Source organism: Arvicanthis niloticus, chromosome 7 (genome assembly GCF_011762505.2).
Source record: "Arvicanthis niloticus isolate mArvNil1 chromosome 7, mArvNil1.pat.X, whole genome shotgun sequence".
Lineage (NCBI taxonomy): Eukaryota > Metazoa > Chordata > Mammalia > Rodentia > Muridae > Arvicanthis > Arvicanthis niloticus.
This window is the reverse complement of record NC_047664.1, coordinates 27,137,443-27,147,828: the sequence shown is the minus strand read 5'-3', so window position 1 is coordinate 27,147,828 and position 10,386 is coordinate 27,137,443. Positions and strand designations below refer to the sequence as shown.

At 36.8% G+C, this 10,386-nt stretch overlaps 1 pseudogene; it reads left to right on the top strand.

The window, feature by feature from the left end:
* The first annotated feature begins 8,187 nt into the window (after positions 1–8,187).
* LOC117712790 (glutamine synthetase pseudogene) lies at positions 8,188–9,118 on the top strand (annotated as a pseudogene).
* Positions 9,119–10,386: the final 1,268 nt, after the last annotated feature.

Sequence of the window (10,386 nt, the reverse complement as noted above, 5' to 3'; positions counted from 1 at the left end):
GTTGTGTATTCTGCAATATACAATTCTCAGAACAAGTTTTAATATCAAGAAGAAAAAAAAATTTTTTCCTAGAGGGCTGACATTTTTTTTAAAGATGTAGGTTCTAACAACTTTTCTTTTTTTTCCCTTTTGAAAATTGGTTGTAATATTTACATTTCAAATTTTATCCCCTTATCCCATCCCCCTCCTTGTGCTTCTATGAGGGTGTGATTTTTCAGTTTCTGAGATGTTGTTTCCATTAACATAAACTGCCTCCTAAATTTCTAAATCCTTTCCTTTGTGTTATTAAATCTCCTATTTTTCTATTTTTTCTTTCTTTTTTTCTCTTTTTTCTCCTTTTTCCCCTTTTTTCTTCTCTCTCTCTTTTTTTTTTTTAATAAATTGGGTATTATATTTACCTTTCAGATTTTATCCCCTTTCCCCATTTCCTCCCACCACCCAGAAACCTCCTATCCCATCCCTCCTCCTTATGCTTTTATGAGACAGTGCCCCCACCTACCCTCCAATAACCCCTCCCCACCCTCAAATTCCCCCCACACACACTCTGTGTTTTTTTTTATGGGACTAAGAAACTCCTCTCCCACCTATGCTCGACAAGGCCATCCTCCCCTACATATACTGCTGGAGTCATGGGTCCCTACCTATGTGCCCCCAGGCTGATGGTTTAGACCCTGGGGGGTTCTAAGTTGTTTGGAATTGTTGCTTTCCTCCTGGGGTCACAAACCCTTTCTGCTCTTTCAGTCTTCTCTCTAAGTTCTCCATTGGGAAAACCTTGATCATATCAGTGGTTAGCTGTCAGCATAGTCCTCTGAAAGTGTTAGTCTTTGGCAGACCTCTAAGTAGAAAGCTATATTGTATTCTTGACAGCATGCACTTCCAGCCATCCACATCAGTGTCTAGCTTAGGTGACTGTACATGGGATAAATACCCAGGTGGAATGGTCTCCAGATGGCCCCTCCTTCAGTTTCTGTCCCATGTTTTGTTTGTATATTTGCTCCCTTGAGTATTTTTGTTACTCGTTTTATGTAGAACTGAGGCATCCCCTTTTGGTCTTCCTTCTTCATGAGCTTCATGTGGTCTGCAGGTTGAGTCTTTGCTATTCCAAGCTTTTGGGCTAATATCCACTTAACAGTGAGTAAATACCATGTGTGTTCTTTTGTGATTGGGTTAACTCACTCAGGATGATAATTTCTAGATCCATCCATTTACCTAAAAATTTCTCAAATTCATTATTTTTAATGGCTGAGTAATACTCCATTGTGTAGATGTACCACATTTTTTGTATCCATTCCTCTGTTGAGGGACATCTTGGTTCTTTCTAGCTTCTGGCTATTATAAATAAGGCTGCTATGAATATAGTGTAGCATATGTCCTTATTATATGTTGGATCATCTTCTGGGTATATGCCCAGGAATGGTATAGCTGGATCCTCAGGTAATGCTATGTCCACTCTGAGGAAACGCCAGACTGATTTCCAGAGTGATTGTACCAGCTTTCAGTCCCACCAACAATGGAGGAGTGTTCCTCTTTCTCTGCATCCTCGCCAGCATCTACTATCACCTGAGTTTTTGATCTTAGCCATTCTGACTGGTGTGAGGTGGTATCTCAGCTTTGTTTTGATTTGCATTTCTCTGATGACTAAGGATGTTGAGCATTTCTTAAGGTGCTTTTCAGCCATTCGAGTTTCCTCTGTTGAGAATTCTTTGTTTAGCTCTGCACCCCATTTTTAATAGGGTTATATGGTTGTCTGGAGTATAATTTCTTGAGTTTTTTGTATATCTTGGATATTAGCCCTCTATCAGATGTAGGATTGGTGAAGATTTTTTCCCAATTTGTTGGTTGCCATTTTGTCTTATTGACAATGTCCTTTGCCTTACAGAAGCTTTGCAATTTTATGAGGTCGCATTTGTCAATTCTTGATCTTAGAGCATAAGCCATTGGTGTTCTATTCAGGAACTTTTCCCCTGTGCGTAGGTATTCGAGGGTCTTAAAATGAAAAATGAATGTTGTTTCCTGTTATTTTTGTTATTGGCAGTTGAGTTATGTTTATATAGCTACCTTCTTTTAGGATTGTTGGAAGATTACTTTCTTGCTTTTTCTAGGTTGTAGTTTCCTTCCTTGTTTTGGAGTTTTCCAGCAATTATCCTTTGAAGTGCTGGATTTGTGGTAAGATATTGTGTAAATTTGGACTTGTCATGGAATATTTTGGTTTCTCCATCAATATTGATTGAGAGTTTTGCTGGGTATAGTAGTCTGAGCCGGCATTTGTGTTCTCTTAGGGCCTGTATGAAATCAGTTCAGGGTCTTCTGGCTTTTAGAGTCTCTGTTGAGAAATCTGGTGTAATTCTTATAGGTCTGCCTTTATATGTTACTTTGGCTTTTTCTCTTACTGCTTTTAGTATCTTCTCTTTGTTTGTATATTTGATGTTTTGATTATTATGTGACAGGAGGTGTTTCTTTTTGGTTTATTCTATTTGGGGTTCTGTAGGCTTCTTGTATATTTATGGACATCTCTTTCTTTAGGTTAGGGAAGTTTTCCTCTATAATTTTGTTGAAGATATTTACTGGCCCTTTAAGTTGGGAGTCTTCACCTTCAGCTATATCTATTATCCTTAGGTTTGGTCTTCTCATTGTGTCCTGGATTTCCTGGATGTTTTGTGTTAAGAACTTTTTACATTTCACATTTTCTTTGACCGTTGTGTCTATGTTTTCTATGGTATGTTCTGAATATGAAATTCTCTCTTCTATCTCTTGTATTGTGTTGGTGATGCTTGCGTCTATGACTCCTGATCTTTTTCCTAGGTTTTCTATCTCCAGGGTAGTCACCCTTTGTGATTTCTTTATTGTTTCTACTTCAATTTTTAGATCCTGGATAGTTTTGTGTAATTCCTTCATCTGTTTGGTTGTGTTTTCTTGCATTTCTTTAAGGGCTTCTACCTGTTTACCTGCATTCTCCTCAAATTCTTTGAGAGTGTTGTTTATGTCCTTTATAAAGTCCTCCATCATCATCATGAGAAGTGATTTTAATTCTGAGTCCTGCTTTTCTGGTGTGATGTGGTTTTCAGGACTTGTTATGGTGGGGGAACTGGGTTCTGGTGATGCCAAGTATCTTTAGTTTCTGTTGTTTACATTCATATGCTTGCCTTTCACCATTTGGTTAGCTGTAGTGCTACTCGCACTTACTGGTTCTGACTGGAGTCTGCCTTTCCAGTTATCTTGGTTGTGTCAGAACTCCTTGGGGTCCAGATGACTCTATGATCCTGAGCTCCAGCTGTTCATGGTGCAGTGGCTCCTCTAGGATATTTCAGGATATGATGTCTTCACAGTAGTAGACCAGCTAGGTCTTTGCTGCTCTGAATGTAGTTGCTCCCTTATGATGCTTCAGGATATGGTGTCCCCTGCTCTGCATTTCTGTGGGCCGTGTCCTCTCTAGGATGCCTGCAGCTCTGTGGTCCTTGATCTCTCCTGGGTACCTCTGCAGCTCTGCAGTCTGTGACATTCCTAGGGTGCCTCCGGACTCAGTTTCCAGAGGGGAGCAGATCGGCTGGGAGACTGCTTCAGCCACCTGTATCTAGGCCAGGGGTGGAAGGTGAGTGGCTCTCTGTAGGGGCAGGGTCTGGATGCCAGGTGCCCTCTGGGGGCTCCCTACTGCTAGTTGTGTTTCTAAGGCCTAGAGCGGTGTGTGCAGGTTCTCCTACCTGCTGCTCTGCAGTCTGTGACCTCCCTAGGTTGCCTCCGGACTCAGTTTCCAGAGGGGAGCAGATCGGCTGGGAGACTGTTCCAGCCACCGGTATCTGGGCCAGGAGAGAGTCTATTTTTTAATTAAACATGTTCTTCATTCAAAGTTCACATACTTTATCAACTTTCTTTTTGATTGGGTTTAATATTTTTACTTGTTTCATTTTGGGTGGTTAGGATATTAAACATTTCTATATCTTCACTCTCACTACTAAACCAGTGTGAGAAACTCTTCCTCCTAAAACCATCTCTGCCATTAATTTCTTCAACTTGAAATAAACCAGACATATCTAGACAAAAAAAGGGACCTACAATGAAGATTGTCATCATCAGATTAGGTAATGAGCATATCTATTTGACATTTTCTTGATTAATGATAGATGTAGCATGGCCCAGGTCTCCAACAGCTGTATAAGCTGTGAGATATAGGTCCTGGTTTTTTAGAAAAGAGAAAACTAAGCAAGCCAGGAAGAACAAGCTTATAATCCTCTTTTCTTCGTGATCTGTGCTTCATTTTGGCCTCTAGGCTTCTACCTTGAGCTCACTTAAGACAGACCCTTTCCTCCATGTAAAAAGATAGCAAACTAGTACTGAAACTCTCAACTTGAGTAAAAGGTATTGTATTCATGTATATGTAGCCTTAGATATTGCTGTAGGTAGCAAATTGAGGATCGCAGAACTATGGGTTGGAAAATCCACTGAACACTTAGAGGTTAATGAGCTGCTGTTGAAACTCAGAAGATAATATTGAAGGAAAGGCCAACAGATGGCCTTTGAAGTTTTAGAAGGAAATTTAAGAGTCCTTAAAATACACCATTCAATGATACTTTTAATTCAGTGTTTATCCTGGTCTGGTAAATTTGCAGTTGGAAATTCACCTCCAAAAACAATAACTTCAGTGTCTCCAGGTAGTTACTTGAGTTTCCAGTACCAGGCATAATTTTGTTTCTTTTCTGTGGTTCTAAAGTTCCTCAAGAACTCTATGCTTAGCTATTTCAAAACCTACTTTAATATGGGTTCATAAATAGTTCAATCTCTCTTCTAGCACACCAACCAAAGGTAGGGAAGAAAGTTAGTCGATAGGACAAGGGGGATGTGAATCTGTTGAAAAGTAGTTCTTTGAGGGTGATTCCTATCTTATTTGTCAGGTTATAAGCAGTCCAGTCCAAACCATCAAACATGAATTAGTAGCAGCAGTCCAGCTCAATCAGCAAACACCAAACATGAGTCAGTAGCAGAATCTTGATCCAGAAGAAACCTCAAATGACTTCTGAATTGACATGAGTCTTCTAAATTAGCAAGAAGCAGTCAGAGTTCAAGAAGTTCTTAGGTGAATTCCTACAAAGTGACAAGGGAAGATCAGTGAAGAACAGCAAAGTACTGCAAGTTGAACCAGTGCAAGTGCCTCATTGGCTGCAAGTTAAGTTCTACTTATACTCTTTCCAAACATAATGTGTCCTCTCAAGTGTCTGCCTCAACAAAATGTCCTCTTACATACCTGCTTCAACAAAACATCCTCTCATACGTCCACATCAAGGAAACTATCAAATGACACAACTGAGTCTCCAGTGAAAGAAATTTCCACTTCATTTCTCACTTTCTGTTTAAAAAAAAAAGTCTTTTTCTTCCATTATTAACAATCTTCATACAATAGAAATAATTATAAAAAACATAAAACTAGAACTTTATATCGTACTTTAAATAAGCAGCTTATGTACAATATAGTGAAACAAATCAACCTTAAATGTCTAGCAATATACAATAATTAAAGAATACAACCTTAATTTTTATCAATATAGAAAAATTAAACAAAATGACCTTACATTTCTATTAGTACACATATATCAAACTTAATTCATTTCTTTCTTGATCAAAACCAATAATAACCTACCACCCTAGGTGACAGCAACCAAAACCATCCATCTCAACATAAGGAACTGGATGCTTCCTGCTGAACTAGGCAAATAATTTCTATTGGGAAACCAAGGAGGAAAAATGGTCGTTCTGAAAAAAGCTAGCTCTACCTTTTGTTGTTAAGTGTCTGTGTTGTCCAGTGTCTGTGTTATTTGTCCAGTCTAGATATTATTATTAATTTCTCCCAAGTATTTTTTACAAGCTCTTTGCCAATCTTGATCAACCATAGAAACATAATCTTAGCCTTCTTAAGAGGTACTATGATTTTGGCCAGATCCATTATTAAAAATTGAAGGTCCTTTTATTCTACCTTTTACAACTATCAGAAATCTCTCCTGTATTTGCCTTCAGTTTGTTACTTTGTTTATGAGCTAAGAAAACCCATTCTATAATATCATCTTCCCTTTGTATAATAAGCCCAGTCAGAGAATGAGTTGGAGGCAAATGAACAAATTGCAATCAGGTTTAGGATCAATTTGAGCCACATATGTATCTTACATCATTGTTCTACAAGAGTTAACTCTTTCTGATTCTGCTTTAAGACATCTTTGACTGTTTAAATTTAAATTTCCATGTAATGTCTAAAACAAATTACTTCACACATAGGCTTTAGCCAATTAATATCTCACATTAATTTTTAAAAAATTCTAAGTGTTTACAGTTGATCCCTACAGACCTATATCTTTTGTGGTCAAATTTATTGTTGAAAGATTTTATAATCCAAATAACTATGTGAATCTTGTGTTTCTAATTTTTCTAGAGAAATTTTTAACTCTCATCATACCAGAATTTATTGTGTTACCTTAAACATATTCTGTAAAACATCTTTGCCAGAATCAGTCAAAAAATGACATCCATATTATAATAAATAGTAGATTGAGGAAATTGCTTACAAATTACTTCAAATGAACGTAGCAAAAAGTATTGACATAAAGTTTGACTATTTAGCATTCCTTGTGGCAGTACCTTCTAGTAGTTACCTTTTATTGGATGACCCTTGTTCCAATTAGGTATTGAAAAAGCAAAACTTTCCCTATTGTGTACATACAATGGTATTGCGAAAAGAAAATCTTACAAGTCAATTATTATTATAGGCCATGATCTTGCAAGAAAAAAAGTGAAGAAAGTGTAGGTTGTAAAGGAATCACTGGTTGAATTACTTTATTAACTGCTTTTAAATCTATTAAGATCCTCTACTTTTTTAATTTCTGATTTTACAACAAACACAGGGTGTATTAATCAGGGATCTCTAGAGTCACAGGAATTATGGATAATCTCTATATTATAAGAAGATTTGTTATGATGACTTACAGTCTGTAGTCCAACTCTTTAACAATGATCAGCTGTGAAAGGGAAGTCAAAGGATCTAGTGGTTTCTCAGTCCCACAAAGCTAATAAATTCCAACAGATGTGCTGTCAAGTAAATGCAAGAAGGTAAAGAAGAATAAATCTTCCTTCCTCCAATGTCCTCAGCAATTCTCTCATAAGACATCTTCCAGAAAAACATCATATGACATAACTAAGACTCCAAAGAAACCAGAATTTCCTCATTAGAGAGCTGTTAGATATCATCAAGATATGTATGTGTACTTCACTGCACCCATAGTTTTACCCTGTCAAGCTCATCATTTTTGTGATTCATAGAAATTGTAGATGGGTAGGACTACTGGTTATTGCCCAACCTTGAAAGTTTTCATGGAGTCTTCAGTTCTTAGATGAGGAGGCTTTCATGTCAGACCCTATGCAAGTTTTCTGAGCCCTGTGTCAGAAATGTAAATTTCCTTAAGCAATGGGTACTTACTTTCCACCTTTGGGGCAAAGGTTACAGATATGAGCAAAAGTAATAGTTTATAATGCTTTCAGCATGTGTTGCACAACCTTGACCAACAATTCAAGTCTTTTCAAGTCCAGTATTGAGATTCTTATTAGATAAGCTATGGCTCATGGGTGGAGTATTGTCAACCCAGATGTGAAAATCTCATTCAAATTCTACATAGATTATATGTATACAGACATATGTATTATAGGTGATTTTAGATAGATAGGTAATAGTATAATTCTTAAGACTTTTATAGATATCTTTACTGTTATTTTCCATTTCATCCTAATTAGAACTCTCTTCTTTTTCTATTGCTGTTATCATATCATTCGTACCATTCTATTTTCCTATCTATTGCTTTAGTTCCCAAAATATCATTTTATTTTCATAGTTTTGGAGGTTAATTCTGGTTTTATAATCATATCTGAAGATTTAGAGCTAGAACTCTCAATGAGAGAATCTAAGTTATCTTATTCAATGTGATCTTTAAAATCCATTTACTTGATAAATTTGTTGTTATATTTTATAGCTGAATAATATTTAATAATATACCGCATGTTCACTACCAATTTATAATTTGAAGGGCATTTAGGTCAGCTGTTATAAAGAGAGAGTAACAAAGAACAAGCATTTGTAAATAGGATGTTAGTCACTTGGGAATGTGCTTATGAGTGAGATAGTTGGCTGGCCAGCCACCTCTCAGAACGCCTTCCACCATGGTGACCTTAGAAAGTTCCTACTTGAATAAAGCCATCAATCAAATATACATGTACCTGACATAGGGTGAGAAATCCAAGCCATGTATAACTGGGTTAATGGTACCAGAGAAGGGCTATTCTACAAGGCCTGTACTTTAGAGTGAGCACAAGTGTATAGAAGAATAACATGAGTAGAACTTTGACAACTCTAGTAACCTTCAGTTTTTAGGCTCCAACGACTACGCTTATCTCAGCTCTTTTGCCATATTTTGAGAACACTTCTGCAAAGGATCCAACAAGTTGGTGTTATATGAAAAGTTTAACTGGAAATCTGCAGAAACCAATTTAAAGGCCAACTGCAATCAGAACTCCTAATTTGCAATGGAACAGGAATATACTCTCATGGAAACAGATGAGCATGCTTTTGGTTAGTCTTACAGTGGCTTCCCTGGGCCCCAAAATCTGTATTGCTATGGTTTATGTGCAGACAAACACTATGGCAGAAATATCACGGATGCTCACTACCAATCTTACTTCTATGCCAGAGTCAAGATCACAGGAACAAATGCTGAGGTTATGCCTGCCCAGTAGAAATTCCAAATAAGATCCTATAAAGGGATGTCCATGGGATGTGTGTGTGTGTGTGTGTGTGTGTGTGTGTGTGTGTGTGTACCTACCATGCTATTCTCCTATTAACTGGGTGCTAAGTTTGAGTAAAGAGATTTGTTAGAAGTATGGCTCTCTTGAGGTAAGAGTTGGGTTGCAGTAAAAGGAAAGTTGGCTATTTAGGGATCAACTTCTTCAATACTGCTTAGGGTTATCTGCACACTATTCAGGAGCTTATATATTTTAGAAATTTAGTAGGTGGCATACTACTGCTTGCCACCACCTGTCCCTGTGTTTAGGTTTAGAAGATGCTTACTTATCCAAACACAAGTTAGAAGTATGAGTTGGCTGGTCAACTTGATCATTGTTAGTGATGGAGGTAGATGGGTGTTACTGGGGTTATGTTTTGGTGGGATTAGCAAACCATTAAAGCAGGCCTTTTGATATATTAACAATTGTAAAGAAAAACACGTTTAGAGTTTAGTAAAATATGTAGGATTTATAACTTTACAGAATTGCCTGTTTGTTTTAATGTTTCCTTGCACTTGGCTCTTGGACAGGCCTGGATTTAAAACACTTGTCATTTTGTATCCTAGTGTCTTCACTCTCAGCAGAATATTCATTTTCTTTTTTAAAAGCCTATAGAGTTTTTTTTTTTTTTAAATAAATGTACCCTACAAAAAGAGGGGAAACTGAGAAATCCATAGAAAAAAACACAGTAAAGTCTCTATGGTATCCATGGTTGCTGGTCCAGTTCCTATCTCCAGGTTCTTATATTGAGCTATGGTTTGGATCTTATCTAATATTTGACTGCATGCAACCTGTAAAACAAAATAATCTTCTTCCCCTCAAAGTTTATTTAATTTGCATTTTATCACAGCAACAGACATCAAACTAGGACAATATCCTGACAGATACTATGATTTCCTTATATGAATAAGATATACATAAAAGAGGCTGAGTGATTTCCTGTATTTTTGGGAAAATAAACATTCTGCAGATTGTAGATTTACAAAAATGCTTGCCAAATTACAGTTTGAAAGTATGGGTGGAAAAGTAAATTTCATATCTATAATGGTTAGATTTTTTTGTCAGCTTGACCCAAATAGAGCAACCATGGAAGTCACTCATATTAAGAATTGTCTCCATTGGCATGTCTGTAGGGAAATTTTGTTAATTGCTAATTGATATAGTCGGGACTAGTCCTACTGTAAGTAATAACACATCTGGGTAGAGAGGCATGTGCCATACAAAAATGCTGGCAGTCCTCATGCCTAAGAAAACAAGAATTTTGCATCAGTTTCTACTTCAGCTCCTGCCCTGACTTCCTTCAATGACAGACTAAGATCTGGAGGTATAAGTTAAAAATAAACCATTTCTTTATGAATTTGATTTGGTTCCCATGTTAACATAGCAAAACAAAATAAACCAGAATAATATATTTCCAAGCATCTTTATTAGATAGAGTATTCTCTTGATGTTCTCTAACACTTGTAAGAAACAGGAGAGAGCACAGCCATTAAATTATAGCTGTTAAAACATAATTTTATGTATTCTACCCATCAAGATAAACTAGTTATGAGAATGTGAAACTGTGGATCATGTAAAAAA